This window comes from Oryx dammah, unplaced genomic scaffold (assembly GCF_014754425.2).
Source record: "Oryx dammah isolate SB20612 unplaced genomic scaffold, SCBI_Odam_1.1 HiC_scaffold_2, whole genome shotgun sequence".
NCBI classification, from domain to species: Eukaryota; Metazoa; Chordata; class Mammalia; order Artiodactyla; family Bovidae; genus Oryx; species Oryx dammah.
In genome coordinates, this window is record NW_024070186.1 from 41,689,544 (window position 1) to 41,706,234 (window position 16,691).

Genomic DNA, 16,691 nt, shown 5'->3' on the forward strand with positions numbered 1-16,691 from the left:
CTAGCAGACTGTAAACTCCTTGAAGGAAGTGAGTGGGCTGTGTTGTTCATTTCTGTAAACCACACTGCCTAGAATAGGACAGCACAGTGGTTGCTCCATGAACATTTGAACGGTGGCATTGTGTGCAAATGTTTTCTGTTATGGAAAGAAGGGAGGAAGAACGGAAAAATGGAAAGGAAAGAAAGAAAAGAGAAACAAGGAAGAAATAAGGAAGGAAAGATGTATACTCCTCAAAATCTAATGTGGCCCCTCTTCACATTAAACCTGGGGAGCAGTTATGCCTGTATGAGAGCTCAGTTGAGCTCAGAGCCTCATATATGAGGCAACTATGTGTTGCTTCAGTGTCTTTAAGAAAAAATGATGAAAATAAATGGCCTGAGTTAGAAGACATTGATGCTAGTTCTCTGACATTGTTCCAACTTATTTATACAATACTCTGGTCTAACAAGGGAGACGGACTAGATAAGTCTCCCATGTTCCATTCTCTACTATAATTCTGTGGTTCTAAACCTTTAATTCTGAAATGTATTTGCTTTCTAATTCTTTTTTTCCATATGCCAAAATAATTATAATGAAGATTTAGATTCAAGTTTTAGATAAATTAGTCTAATTGAAAAATGCACAATTGGTTCATGCCTACCCAGGGGTGCCAAAAAATGCACAATAAAATTAATATTTTAATTCAGTTTTAATATTTATATACATTGTAAGACAAGTACATTGAATTTATATAATGTTTTTACATTTATGTGATTTGCATATTAAATGGTATATATGTTATATATGTGATATGTCCTATTACATAACATAATATATATACACACACAATATATAATAGAATATATATATCATTAATATTTAAATACTAGGTATGATTTTAAAACTTACTTATATGTGAAATATATAAAAGTCCTAAACTAAATTTAGGTAAACTAAATTCATATAAATCTATCAAATATTAATATATTTATTCAGATGCCTAAACAGGTTAGAATCCAGGCTACAGAAAAATGCTTCAACCCTCTTCCCTGCTGTAAAACTGAATGGAGATACATTTAATGTATATACTTAAAATGGATTCACCATATGGGAGTGTTTCCAATTCTTCATTGCCTTCCAGCAGCTTGTCTTAACCATCTATATTTAAACATGGGTTAAAAATCACGGTGCCTGAATTTGAATCTTAGTTTTGACACTATCTTCCAATGGATTATTTTTACTTCAGAATAATACAAACAGCATTCCTAGATCTGTGATTCAAGACCTTTTCATATTTCGAGTTTAAAGAGCGTAACTTCTAAGGGTATTTTCATTTAGATGATGAGTTGAGGGGGATGATGCAGAAAAAGCAAATAATATTTAGATGGCTGTGAGAGCTTACTGAGCTATATATAAATGTAGTGTATATGACAAGAAACATACAATTTGTACACACACATTTACACAGTGCCGTAAAGACTCCCACTTGAATGAAAAAGATAAATGTTACCGTTTCCTTTGTCTATTTTACTGGTAAGCCAGGTAGTTGATGTCATCTCTAAAAACCATATTCCTTAACTATATTTCTACTGGGATTCATTGGTATAACTAAAACTTGAATGGTCTGAAATATTTCAGAAACCTGCAGTGAATATTCTTTCATCTTAACATGTAGTTTTATTTCATCTGAAATTGTTCTCTATAATTTCCCTCTCCACCCACAAATGACATTCTTTTTATACTTAGAGATGCATTCACTCATGAGCCTATGGACTATAACTACACTTCATAGGTGTAAGAGAAACCATAATGCTATCCCAGCACTGAGGGAATATGATTGGTATTCTAAATGGGGAACTATTTACTTTTTATTACTATAATGATTTTTTAATAATTTTCACAATTTGAAATGTGGTTAGCATGCCACTGGTAGTGAAAGCTGACAATGTGATTTAATATTTTTAACATAGGATCTGGTGTTTGCTGCAGTGCTTCGAAATGTTAAATGTCATTATTCATGTTATGGTATTATCAATGACAATAAATTAAGCTAAACCAGTGATAATGAAGTTTTATATCACAATTTATTTGTACTCACTTTGAAGTCCTGGGTTGACCACTGCTTTGTATGAGTTTTCTTAGCCGCCCCTTTTTCCTTTACTAGTGTGAATAACATTTTTTCCCTCTTCTTTGTCATTTACTAGGATGTTTATTCTACTGTTCCTAACATTTAAGGGTCCTTCTTGTATTTCTTTGTATTCTGTGCAGTGGAGCAGAAAATTTGTCTCAGTTTCAATTTCTCTTTTGTTCCTAGAACTTCCCCCTCCTCCAGTGTTGAAGTGGAAAAATAGTTTCCCCTCTTGCACCATACACAGGTTCAAAGTCTTGTTTTTCATCATGTTGCTCCAAACAGCAAATTTTCTAACCCACATGAAAAAGAACACCAAAGCTCTGACTTAGAAGTCTGCAAGGGTCTGAGAACAATTGAAAAGAAGTTCCTGCAACTGGGATTAGCCCTTAGCGGTTCACTGGTCATTCTGAGGAGAGGCGTGTGGAAGCCAACAAGGCCTGCAACCTGCTCGCACATGCACAGGTGGCCCAGCTCTGAAGTCAGTCTCTGTTGTCATGGAGAATGGAGGCAAAATTAAAAAGCAAGTAGCAAACAATCCAGTAGGGTAAGCCAGGGACTTGGGAGCCTCCCAAGGCTCCTCCCTTCCTCATTCCCTGCATGAGTCATTTTTCCAGTCTGTCCACACCCATTCACCCTTCTTCCATCAGCCTCCACCCCACACTTCCATTCACTCTCCAAGCTGCTGCCACAGGCTCCCTCTGAAATACAAGTCCAAATTCAACCTATCTCTTTGCTGATTAAACTCATCTAGAGTATCACAGTTTTCAGAGTAAAGCTGGAACTCCTTGGGTGAACACAGACCTACTTTTAGCTCACTTGCTGCCACTCTCTTACAAGTATCCAGCTCACTTCTAACTCCAAGACTAGCAGTTCCATTGTATTTGCCAGGCTCTTTTCCCACAGAACCTGGATTCACCTCTCTACTCATCTTGATAATTTCTATACTCCCTTTAAGGCACCTGTTAAAACAACCTCTCCAGGAAGCCTTCTTGACTCTACTCAAAAGCACCTTGGTCTTGCCTCCCATCATTTTAGCATTTATCCTTCAGCCAGAATTAATTAGTTTATCTCTTTTCCCCAGTCCCTTTCCTAGTAGAGGTATTATTCTTGAGGGGAGGGACTCTATGTTGTTATCCATTCTTGAATCTCTGCATAGCAGTCTATTGAGGTAGTTGTTGAAATGAATGCTGAATTAGAAGAAAGGAAGTCCTCATTGCTTGGGGTAGCTCCTAATTGGCAGATAGAAAATGCCCATCCCTGTCCTTTGAGAAAGTGTCGGTTTCGTTTTAAATTTGCTTCCACTGGGTGTGCACTTGGGTACTTTTTCATGATTAATACTGAGAAGCGGCACCATCTAATTAATTATTTGTTCTGGAAGAGAGCAGTGCACAATATTAACTCTGTTTTGTGGGTGTAGCCAAGGGTAGAGAACTCAAGTCGTTATTAATACCTCTAGAAGTAGTTTTGTACTTCAGCAGCTTTCACGATGCTTTTCCTTCTCCTTAAGCCGTCCCCACCATCTTTACAACAACCTAACAAACTTGTAGAAACATCACACGATAGATAGCGTTTGCCTCTAAACTGTATTCAAACCATAGAAAGTTTTAAAATTATAATCATCGTTGAATAAATTATTCCCCAAATCCTAAGTAACTTCTGCCCCCGAAATCTCTCAAACTTGATCACATCACAATAGTCCAGGATTCTTTCCGTTCAAAGTGAAGGCAAGTTAAATCTCATTTATACCCAGTGAATTATGATTTGGGGCTGTGTTTTCTTTTGTTCCAGCAATAATATGACTTATTTGCCTCGGACGATTCCAGTATTTCGGAAAATGAATATTGTAAAACGAAGGAGGAGTCTCTACTTTCTATATATCATATAATGCAGAGTTGGGGTGAAAAGGGGTTTTACAGTCCAAATATTATTTACAAAGTAGATGGGAAGCTAGTATGTGAGTATTCGTGCTTGTGTGACAGTTAGTTTTACCGTAGAATTCCAAAACCGTGGACACCCTGTTCCTAGAGAAAGATATACACTAGCAGTCTTGCGGATGTTTTTCCTGTCTATGGGCCATCCAGGTTCGAAATCTGCGTGGTGCATTTTAAAGCGGCCAGCCCCACCAGCTCCTACTGTTTTATCCAGTTTTGGAGACTCACCTTCAGTCTAACCTTGCCGACGGCCTTTCCAAGCCCCATCCTCCCGCCGCTTTCAAAAACGAACCTATCTGTCTGCCCAGCCAGTCTCAAGGATCAGAAAGTAGCAGGGGTGCGTCCCGTGGGCACTATAGCTCGGAGGTTACAGTGTTGAACGTATAAGATGGAAGATACCACCGGGAGGCGGCGGGGATGCACCGCGCCCGCGCCGGCTCGGGTTTCCTTTTGCTTTCTGCGCCGATGGGCGAGTGGCAACCGCCACCCCCGGCGGACTCTTGTTAGGTTGAGGGGCGGCGAGGTGGCGGGGGGCTGAGCCGCGGGGCAGCGGAAAGTTGAAGAGCATTTTTTTTTTTTTTTCCTGTCGCCGCGTGCGTTCCGGGGCTCGCGGAGTCCGCCCAGGGCTTCCTGGTGGGGCTGGGCCGGCGGGGGAGGGGCCGCGCAGCAGCAGCGGAAACCAGACCTCGGCGATAAGAGGCTGCACAGCGACATGCAACAGTCTTTTCACTGCAGCTGAATGAGTTGTGGCGCTCACAATGCTCCCGTGACCGGGAACTGACAAGTTCAATTTTAAATCGCGGGCCTCTTGGAATCATGACTCCCACAATGCCTTGGGCACTCGCTCGGCAGTCTGGCTGCCTCTGAGGGGGGAAAAAAATGTGAGAGGTAAGTTTCCATTTTCCCAGTTTGCTCGTGCTGCTCTGCTGCTCTGCATTGTTCGTACTCTTTCGGGACTGTACATGGCTGAAGGAGGAAGTGAAAGGAGGCTGGGGCCGGTTCACTGCGCTGGATGGTTTCCGATCACACACCATCTCGAGCTAGAGGGACAGCGGGAGGTTGCAGCTGCAGCCCAGCTCCGAGTAGCCCTTCCACGGGCTCTGCGGACACTGTCAGCCCTGCCAGCTTCCCACTTGGCAGCCTAAAACAAAGAAAGAGAAAGAAAGAAAAGGGGGGGAGGGCGGTAAAAGAAACAGGTGCGTGGAAGTGTACTTACAACTTAACGGCCTTTGTCGGGGGGGGGGGGGGATGCGAGTCCATCAGACGCGAGCCACGGTTTCTCCCTAGAGGTCCCGCATCCCTGTTCCCGAGGCTGCCATCCAGCCCGGTTTTCATCTGGGCCAAATATGTGCACGCAAAGGTTAATTCTCTGCTTGCTACCCATAAATTACGCATGACATGTTTAGCTGGCCTTCCTTATATGGAGAGTGCTGTATTTCAGTCCAGTTTGCCTTTTGCCAAGTTTTCAGGGCGGAAGACGCCCTGCATGAGAGGGCTCCTGTTTTTTTTTTTTTCATCGTTTTGTAGTGCGTCACTCAAAAACTGTAAGAAAAGTAAGTATAGACGCTCTCTGGGTGGAGCCGCAGTTGGTTGATTGAATTGCTTTCATGAAAGGCTGAAAAGAAGGAAAAGTAGTTAAGACTTGGGTTCTGGTTTTTTTTTTTTTTTTAGACAAAAGCAGGATAAATATGTAGCGCGTCCCCTCCCTCCCCTTCTCTCTCTCTTTTTTAAACGGAGCCGGAATCTGTTATTGGTAGTAATGTGTCATGTGAGAATACTTCGATTCCGGAGCCTGTAAGGCGAGCAGGTATATGGTGGAGTTTATGCTTGCCCGTCTCACAGTACTTTACAACTAGCGTGGTGGAGCTAGAAGAGTAATTGTGTTTTTCAGTCTCTCCCGGGCCGGGGGGAATATGCGGCTGCTAGGATTCTGTGGTGTATTTCCGAGGAGTATGCTTCCCTAGGATTAAGATTGAGTAAGAAGCTGCCAGCAAGGTTATTGGCGCTGCCTTTACTTCGTGTATCTACCAGCCCAGGCACAAGCCCAGAGCAAATGGATGGTAAACTCTGCTATACTCGGAGGAATTTCTTAAGCAAATTAATCCACCGAGAGAGAAGTCATAATTAATGCCTTTGGATTTGCAGGCCCTCCGCAGTGTGCTTTGAAATACTACACCCGTGGACGCGGTGTTCCTCCCTCCTGGGTTTGAACACAGTGTCTGTTTATACACGGAGGGTATTTAGTACATAACTATTCTATACCAGGCTAAGTGATCCACTCCCTGTTATCTCTTTGGATTGCTGAGAGCGTTGGTGTTTCTCCCTGTCTTGCTGTTGAGATAAAATATTATCACTGAGACAAGTTAAAATGAAAGTTCAAGGACTGTAAAACTCACCCTAGGAATACTTAGCTCAATACTTAGAATGGCTCTGATGCGGTGCTCTAGCCAGAGACACTGAATACAGTTATTTTGTAGGCAGTGAAAGCACAATGTTGTCACTTGTATTTTCGCTTTCTTAAACTTGGTGACAACTGCAGCTCAAAACTGTTTTTTTAGGAAGACTCCGGCATTCTGATCTTCATCAGTGTTGCATGGGGGTGAATTTTTTTTTTTTATTAGTGTGTTGTTAGGCCTTCTTTCAAAAGATAGACGTAGCTTTTAGTTTTATTTAATGGGGGGTTTCCGCACAAAAGTGGCCTTTTGTGTTTTAAGGAACAGGTTGGGTCAGCACTAGAAAACCTGTTCATCCAACCATCTATAATTACAGTGTCACTTAAGACAGAATAATCAGGTTTTATTATGACGAAGAGACTCAGAAAACCTCACATATGCCTGGTTTAATTTTTTTTTTTCTCATGGAACTAAGATAAAATTTGTGTGCAGACACACATCTAGTGTGATACTCTTATGCAGCCATGCCAACAGACTCCAAAGTGTTTTATGCTTTGAGATATTATTGCTTGTGTTTACATTTGGGGCAAACTTAGGCTCCAAGTTGAATTCATTAAATTTTTATTCCAACATTCTGTTCTTCCTCTGGGCACAGAATTCCTATGACATGAAACACTGGATTCTGTTCCAGAACAAGAACAGAGTATCCCAAAGTTTCTCCTGGGACGGGGGTGGGAAGGGAGTAAAATTGTATTTCTGACCGAAGATGAGTGTGTTATTTTGTTATATAAAATTTCTGATCTTTTTTGTAAACAAAAAAAATTACCTTTGCATTTATCATTGTCACCATACATTAGGCCTGTATTTGATATATCTCTTTATGGAAACAGAATAGCCTTCCTGCACCTTCTGGCTTTCTGAAGATGCGGAGGTGAGAGACTATCTCAGATCTTGCTTAGAAGAAGCTGAAAAGAATAGGTGATTGGAGTTTCTTGTACTCTGAGGTGTCAGAGTGGCCAGTAGATGTGAAGGTCAGGAAAGCAGATGAAGGAAATGAAATATAGTCATTTAAATATTTGGCTCAATAGAGAATCCCAACAGCAATAGCAATAACAGAGGATGTTACATAGGGAAATTTTAAAACGTGAACTTTTAGGCAACAAAGCTTCATGTTTTTGAAATCTAGAACGTGCTGTCCATGTAGTAGCCACTGGCCACGTGTGACTGTTGAGCCTTTGAAATGTGGTTATCTGGATTGAAGTTTGTTCTAACTGGATGTTGAACACTTTATACAAAGGAAAGAATGTAAAATACCTGGTAATATTTTTATAGTGATAATACATTACAGTGATAATATTTTGAATATATTAGTTTCAGTAGAATATGTTGTTAGACTAATTTTACCTGTTTATTTTCATTTTCTTTTTTTAAAAATATGGCCACTTGGGACTTTCCCGGTGGTCCAGGGGTTAGGACTCTGTACTTCCACTGCAGGGCATGGGGGTTTGATCCCTGGTCAGGAAACTAGGATCCCATGTGCTTTGCAGCGTGGTTTAAAAAAAAAAAAGTAAAAAGAAAATATGGCTACTAGAAACTTACAATAACAGATGTGGCATGCGTTGTATTTCTATTGGACAGAGCTATTCTAGAGTAAAGCAAGAAAGTGGTATTCTGGGAGAAAGCCTAATAGAATTTACTGGACAAAACACAATAAAAGGGATTTTCATTTTCACAGGCTAAAGAAGTTTATTATACATAAGAATACTTCATCTTTCTTACCCATCGTAACTAAAATTTGAGGAAACACACCACCTAACATCTATTTTTATTTCCTCAAAACTACTGTTTAGTTTAGAGATTTAATGGTGAGGTAGTAATAGCAGAGAAAAGGCTTATAATTAGGGGATGAGTCTTAACACCTCTCAAAGGCCAGAATAGAGTATGATTGCTAGTTAGGAACATTTTAGAGACTCTATAGTTATCATTGTCCCAAAGTTACCAAACACAAACGAGTCACTGAAATTTATTTTAAAATAGAGTTTTCAGTAAATAGCAATTATCTTCAAATGCTTAATATATATTTTCCTTTGCTATGACTTTCCTTCCTTAGAAAATAGAAACACCTAATAAATCCAAACAACTCCTGACCGTATGTTAATCAAAGATTAATAAATTCACAAGAAGGAAAGACTTTCACCCGTAGGGAAGTGGGCATTGTTTTGAATACTAGGAAAGGTAAGAATACAATTCTTTGGTAATGTTTTGGGCTTTGAAGAATTTCTATACACGGAGACGTTGTCTTTATAATTTGAACACATTCTTGAGAAAGCATCTGACTGGTAAACAAAGCACAATGGCATAGGTCCTGGAAACATTCCTCTCAGATATTTTCATAACTGAAGTACATTTTGTCATACACAGTGAGTGTTAAACTGAAAAAAAAAAAACCCATATAACATAAGCATACTTTTATTTACTTGAAGGATACTAAATATATGAGACAGGTTGGAGCCTATGGGTTCTTCTTTGCTGGTGGAGGAGGGGCAGATTTTGTGGAGAATCTCAGAAGAGTTACCTCCCTGCCTGGTGCCAATCTTGAATCTGTCTCCCACCACAAGAAGCATAACTGCCATTAGTGTCAATGCATGTGAGCCTTTGGGGAACAATGATCCCCATTAACTTTGTAGATCGTTTCTGATGAGTCATGGAGCAGATTCACTAATGCTTGGAGAATTATTGATTGCAAAGCAGAGGATTTAAGAAGAGCTATTGACATAGGGCACTAAAAGTCTCTAGACATATTTTATATTTTTAGAGTTGAGGTAGGGAACTTGGGATTTATGTCATGCTTTCATATTATAAAAAATATGCATTTATATAAACATTACAGCTATATCCTTGAAAAAACCCTTAACAAATAATGAGGTAATAGCTTTCTGCATATTATTATTAGTCTTTTAATGATTTCATTACATTTCTTTCAGATAACTACTCATATTTTCTAAAAGGCATCTTATTACCTCTGCCTATGACATATATAAAAATGAAAAACCTTTGAAGGATATATATTACAGTATGAGCATTATGTATTTGATACTTTTCCCACTATTTTTGAGATCTTATCCTCAGTTTCTGTGATGATCCTTTGTTAGAATTCAGGATATATTAACCTCCAGATGAAATGTAGCCATATTGGATAGAGTGGAAAATTACATTCGCACTGTGATCAATTATTTTTTTTAAGTGAAGATGTTTCTGAAATAAGTATCATGCTTCAAATAGTGCATATGCTTTAAAAGAAAATCTGTCATTTTTTTGGACAATTGTTTTAAGAAATTGAGAGTTGCATCTTTAAATACCCAAAGAGGTGAATAATAGCTAATAAGGTAAATAGTCCCATCAAGTGTGGGTACAATTTGTGTGTGAGTATATATATATATGAATCTAAAACTGTTCCCAAGGCAATGCCAATTTATTCAAATCATCTCGATATTAAGTAACATAATGTTATTAAAAAGGATTGTAGTAAATACTATGTAATCCAAAGGCTATGTCCATGTATATCAACTCCATTCCAGTCCCTCTCTAGCTGAGTTCACAAAATGATATTTCTTCTCCAAAGGATTCTTAAAAAAATCTGTCTTGACACTGGACCTTTACTATATTTTCCACTTTTAAAATAGTTGAACTATTATTTAATTCATAGTTCATATAATTACGAGTGAACTTGTTTTAAAGAGCTAACAAGATTCTTGGATTGCGGGAACACACTTAATCATGTGAAATAAACATTACATGCTGATTTGAGATGTTTTGTAAAGTTGATTCATGGGAAAATATATGTTGTGGCAAAAATAGCAAGCTAGGTTCAGTGAGCTCTACCAAACTTAATCAAGATGCATCTTGTCCTCAAAGAGGTGGCAATCTTGTCAGGGAAGTTAAGAGTTTTGAAAATAACTGTAAAGTGCAAACCAGTATTTCATAAACGGTGGCTAGGTAACATTGTATGGAAGTTGAGATAAGGAAAGCTCTGACCAATACATGTAATAAATATAACAGTTCTAATGCATAAATAGTGGAAAACAAAAAATACTCTTCATTTTTTGATATTATAGAAATATTATTCTGTTAAAGCCGCATTAACTATATCTATTCAGTGATGTTTCCATATTATCATGTGTTTATATTTAATATCTAGGCATGAGTTTCATACATATACTAGTTCATTTGTTCAGTTCATTTTGCTGGTAGAAATACATATTTTTCAGATGTCCTATAGTAAAATATTGATAGCTTTGACATTAGCACTACTGTTAAATACCATAAAGTACCAGTTTTTGAAGCTACCAAATAATTACAAATGTATCAGAAAACCAAAGTGGGTAACCAGGGTAAACAGTGCATAGAAAATTTCTTTAAGGGAAAAGCTAGGTTAAAAGTAAACTGATAGTTACAAGGTCATTTGCTAAAAAAAAAAAAAAAGAAAAATCTGTATATTAAAGTTAAGCAGTGAAAATATTACTAAAATGTACCAAAAAAGTGATTTCATTTAGGGAAAGAGAATGTTTTATACTGAATGAAGCAATGAGAGAAATATATATTAGCAAGGAGATTTTAATCAGAGACAGCCAGAGTATGCAATTTAATGTGACATTGAATAGGAAAGTGAAGAAATAAAAACAAGATATAGATGATGATTTCAGGCACTGGTAGAAGTGTCATAATTGTGAATACAATTTTGTGAGTTTTAAAAAGTAGTTCATAAATATTTTAAGTATGTGGTTGTGGAAGACATGGTAACATTGTGTATACTTACTGTACTCAAAATTCTTCCTTACTAACATTTGTCTACAGTGATTATAACTGAATAGACTCTTCTAGAAAATTGGAAAAAGTGTGGTAACAATAGTATATGCAGTGGGAGTGTGAGGAAATCGAAATGGTGAAAGACTTTACAGTTTAATAGTCAAAACATGTCAAAAGCAGGATAAATAACAAGAATGCCAAATGAGGCATTAAGAAGTCCATATTCGTATTTAGAACATCATTAAAGACACTTCTTGAACTTAAAACTTAAAAACTATTCACAGCTTATTGTATCCAGAAAATGTAAAATTTAATCAAGTCTAATATCCAGCAATCTGTTTATCAGCGTTGTTGATCATAGTAATAATGATAGGCTAACATTTTATTTGTTTCTGCCTTATCTGACTACAAGAAGAGAATTACCTTGACAATGACCTTTTAGCACTCTGCGTGGATGGCTCCCCTTATCGTAGCAGAAAGATAGTCTGGGATGGGATGGTGAAAATGAAGGTGACCACAGATATAATAGGAAGGCAGATGGCCTGCTGAGGGGGAAAGTTGGTGGAAAAAGCTCTGAACCATTAAGTGACTTTGCAACTCAGTGTTCTAACACAGACTCCCTCACTGATATTTCTGTTTACTAAATTTTAGTTTAAAAAAGCCATCCTATGAAATGATGTATCAGTTTCTGTGAGCACTGTGTCTACATTTGTTTTGAAAGTCCAGTGTTTGTTGCAGTGCAGAGCCCACTTGGGGCTACATGTTTTGACAAGTGACGCACTTTATAAATACAAGAGGTGATATTGATATTATCATTTACAAGTTATTATATTTTTATATATTTATTACACTTTGTCTATATCTTAAAACGAGTAATAGACTTGGGAGATGGGGCACAAAAATCTCACAGTGTATGGATTTTATTTTACCAAACCAGATGTGACTAGGTATGTGGACTGGAAAAAAACATTTACTCTTTCTGTTGTTTAATTTCTACATCTGTAAAATTATGAGCATATAAATAATAGTTAATAATATAAGTGCCATTTGCTATACATTTCTTTACAAAATATTTCATTTAATCTTTGTGACAGATGTAAAATGCCCCCTTTGACTTTTAAAGGTGACTAGCATGACTGCTAAACACTTTTTGTCATTTTCAGAGTTGTGAGACTTTTTTTTTTTAACTCCGATTCCATATTTTTAACCTTTTTTTTTTTGGTCTTGCTTGCCATCATTACAAAGAATGGTGATGAGGATAATAGCTTTAACAACGATCACTAACATCTTGGACTACTTACTTTGTGCCAGGGTAAGGTGTATGAATTAATTTACATACTCTTCAGAACAACCCTATGAGACGGATGCTATCTCAGTTTCACAGGGAAAACTGAGGCACAAAATTAATTGCCCGTGGTTTCTTAACTAGGAAGTGGCACAACAGGGAGTTGAACCAAGGTAGTCCAGCTCTAGAGTTGTGAAAGAATAAAAACAAAATTAAAAAAGATACTTGGGTACTGATAGGAGATTGAGACTGTAGACATTTGGAATAATCCACAAGAGTAACTCCTGCTACAGCATTTGAGGAGACTCTGCAAGAATGGATAGGAAGTTAAGAGGAGAGAGATAAAGGGCCTGGGGAGGGACAGGTGATAGGGTAGAAGAAGTAAGGAATCAGTGGAGAAAGGGAGTTTAGGGCTCCACTCTGGAGGACAGTAGGGACCAGGTAGGAAGTTCAGGGCACAGTGGGAACATTAGCAGACATTTGCTTTAGCAAGTAATGTACAGGTGTTGTGTTTTAGTGACATTTTTTAGAGGGAGAGTAGGACATACATAGGATGAAATGGAAATTGTTGACTAGAGATGAGGGACTGGAAAAGGACAGTAACAAGGTAATGAAGGGACACGTGTTCTGGGGAAAAAGTCACAGGCTTCAGGCCCACAGGATGTAGCAACTAATTAGATGTGGATATTAAAGGTGATGGGAGATATTAAAAATGATTTAAAGAGTATAGTAAGAATTTTTAAAATTTTTCATCCAAAATCCCTTATTTAAAACTTTGTTAATGTTATCCCTGTTCATCATATTGTTCCTTATGAGCTCTTTTCATATAAAGAACTATATTTTAAAACATCAGAGAAAAACACTTAAAATTATATTTTATCCGGGACTATAACTTGGTTAGGTGGAAGATACCTGTTACATTCTTAAAAACAGTTCATTTCTGTGTCAAGCTCCTTTAAAACACAGGATCCAATCAATTAAAGAATGGTATTTAAATTCTTTATCCCAAATTGGTCATTCTAAAGTAACGTCATTTCATCTTAGGGGTATGTTGTTGTTTGCTGGGAAATGTCTTATTGACGGCTAGGCAGTTCTGGTCCCTTTAAAGTTCATGCAGAACACGGGTGTAAATGATCCCCAGTGATAAACCAGGTGGCAGATAGATACATGATAAAACAAGTTTGCAATGTGCTCAATGTGGCTGACATTTATACTTCTCAGACCTTGCTATTTTAGGGAAGGTATCAATGATACTCTCTTTCCTGGAAATAAAGATCCTCAATAATCAGACACCCTTATAAACAAAATGATTTACATATGGAAATAAATAAGCGGTTGCATTGAGTTAGTAGTTACCTGGAGTTGGGAGGATAGTTATATTTCAAACAGAATAGAAAGCTTTACAGGAGTACTCGTAGGCTTTTTTATATAAGGCATTTATGTGCTTTTTACAAGTAAGTGGCTTAAGAGTTTAAGTTGAGCATGTCAGAGCAATGACTGTATTTAATATACATAGAGAAATTCTCATGAAATCAAGAGTTTCCAAGAAAAAGATTCCATTTATAAATACTTATCAGTTAATTTATTTAGATAGTCTGTGTCCACGGAAAATAATTTTTAAATTGCTCTGTATATGTCTTTAAATACAACATGCAGAGCTAGAGAAAATAATGTTAACGGTGTTTCCATTTTGCCTTTTGTTTATATGCCTTTTAGTATTATGTGAAAACCACACTTAGAATGTGTCTTTTTCTATTATTAGACTTTTTTTTTGCTCCATCTGGTTTTGGCTGTGTGCTATAAAGATCTGGTAAAAATCTATTTTTGTTGAATTATTAGATAATGCTTAGAAAATGTTCATTTCAAAGTAAATAAGATTAAATAGTACTAAGATTAGAAATTCTTCTTTGGCTTCCCAACTCATGGGCCAATCTTAACTATTAAATTTACTCCAAATTATTTTGAGCTGTTATTTGAATTTCATTGCTCAAAAAATTCAGGGAAACTGCATTGTCAACTTAGTGGCATTCAAATAAGGCAATTGGTCTTAAATAATTGGTATTACATACCCCTTCCAGAAGACTTTGAAAGATTGGATGAGCGCAGCAAAAGTGAACAACTGGGAATACAAGCAGATCTTTAACCCAGCTGTGGAACCTCTCTGAGGTATTTCCAAATAGGACCTTTCTGAAAATTAATTAGAAATAGCCAGAACAATAGTGGAGATTATTGAAAAAAAAAACTGAATTCTGGATAATTCTTTCAGAAGGACCACATTTACTGAAAGTTGCACACGGGAAATGACTCTCCCAGAGAAATATATTAATGGTTTGAGGACTGGATTTTTAAAGTAAATATTGTTTTGGAAGCAGTTAATATAGAGACTGTTGTGTCTGTTTCTCAGTAATGGATTAAAGTTTACTCTGTGCTGAGGTCTTTTTCACTTAAAAGGCTATTTTTCTATGTTGATAATAAGGCAATATAGGGAACTCATTCTTTTATGTTCTGAAAAATAATCAATTAACAAACATTTGCTGAGCACCTATTAGAAGTAAAGGATTATAGTAGGTCAGGAGAGAAGGTCCCAAAGGAGAAGTACATAGGTTTTATTCTTGTTCGACATATAATTGAGTTGGGGAGAAAGACATGAGAAGTTAACAGTACAGTCAGTATTGACACCGTACAATTGAATACCAAAGGAGGAAATGAAAAGGGGGAAGTCTTTGCAGAAATGAGTGTTTAGGGTGTAGAACCGCTACCCTCTCTGTGGAGGAGGGCACCTGACCCAGGGGAAGCTTAAGCAATCTTTTCAGAAAATGGAGGGAAAAGGTATGAAGAGAATGAGGCTAGCTTCCATATTCGAGCATCTTCTGTATATGAGGTGGTCTTTGCAGAAAAGAACCTGCTCACAGTGCTGCACAGTTAGGGAACGGACTTGTTTGCCAGGAACCACCATCCTCTTGATAGAGTTGAGGAAACTGAGGCTCAGAGAGGTTAACTTACATGCCAGAATTCACACAGTCTGATGAGTAGTTGAAATGAAGCCAGGTATTTCTTCACTTCTGAGATAGCATTCCGTCTCCCCTTTATGATTCTGCTGAGAATGAATGTGGTATAGTTATGATACAGGAATTTGAAACTTCGCCCATAGAATTGACATGACTCAGGAAGGTATAAATTTAATTTAAAAGGCTGGCTAATACATTTTGTTCTTGTGCTCTGACATTGGATTATTAATACACATGGCATAGAGTTTGCCCAATTGTTTGTAATCATTGCTTTTTAGGTTTGTAAAAACCAAAGCAAAGCAAAACACACCAGGCCTCCTGTCTTTAGCAGATATGGTAAAGGTATGCAGTAGTGTGACCCATTATAACATTGCATTTGGGCCATCTGGGATCCTCCCAGAGGAAGCTTTGTGAAGATAATGTACTTTCACACCAGTAACATGATGCCATAAAATTTTCACCAAGAAGTGATAGGCCTAGCTCCAGAGTACATGCTAAATTTGTTTATCAAGCTGAAACTCTAATACTTTGGCCACCTGATGCGAAGAGCCGACTCATTGGAAAAGACCCTGATGCTGGGAAGGATTGAGGGCAGGAGAAGAAGGAGATGGCAGGATGAGATGGTTGGATGGCATCACCGACTCAATAGACATGAGTTTGAGCAAACTTCAGGAGATAGTGAAGGACAGGGAAGCCTGGTGTGCGGCAGTCCATGGGGTCCCAAAGAGTCGGACACGACTTAGTGACTAACAACAAGATGGGCATTTTATGCTTTCATGTTGCCTCATCTTCACACAATAATCTGTGCTCTCTGTCCCTATGTGACAGAGCTTATGATATTAAAAAAAGATAAACGATTAATTGAAGACTTGTTGTCTTGGAGCTAGTCTCTTACTAAAAAATTCCTCTCTTCATGAGCTATTTTGAACATACACCAAATAAAATTATGTATTGTTCAGAGAAGGAACATGAAAGAACTCATGCTCTTGCTTTTGGCCTCAAAGGAAAGCACTTATATTAGAAAATATTTATTGAGTGTAGTTGTACATGTGCCACCTCTCATGCTTTATCCACCTATCAGGATAAAGACGTAAGTAAGGTATATCCTCTTCTCAGAGTAGTTTCAGTGTAGTGATGGAAATATTCACAAGTAATGTG

The 16,691-nt window shown here is 37.7% G+C and overlaps 1 protein-coding gene and 1 long non-coding RNA gene across 26 annotated transcripts in view; one reads left to right on the forward strand and one right to left on the reverse strand.

The window, feature by feature from the left end:
* MBNL1 (muscleblind like splicing regulator 1) overlaps nt 1–16,691 on the forward strand; it is a 220,388-nt gene that overhangs the window by 22,863 nt on the left and 180,834 nt on the right. For 7 of the 25 annotated variants that reach the window (XM_040235237.1, XM_040235261.1, XM_040235252.1 and 4 more), the window contains exon 1: nt 4,757–4,929. The exons of 1 other annotated variant lie outside the window; for it this stretch is intronic. The gene's annotated coding sequence lies outside the window, so the exon portion shown is untranslated. Of the gene's footprint in view, nt 1–4,572; nt 4,930–16,691 lie in introns of those variants that run through there. 17 more of the 25 variants (XR_005719952.1, XR_005719957.1, XM_040235142.1 and 14 more) reach the window with 9 other exon arrangements.
* Nucleotides 2,045–11,258, reverse strand: LOC120858949. The gene is made up of 2 exons (XR_005719980.1): nt 5,258–11,258; nt 2,045–4,904 (listed from the first exon to the last, which is right to left on the reverse strand). It is a non-coding gene; the product is annotated as an uncharacterized LOC120858949 (long non-coding RNA).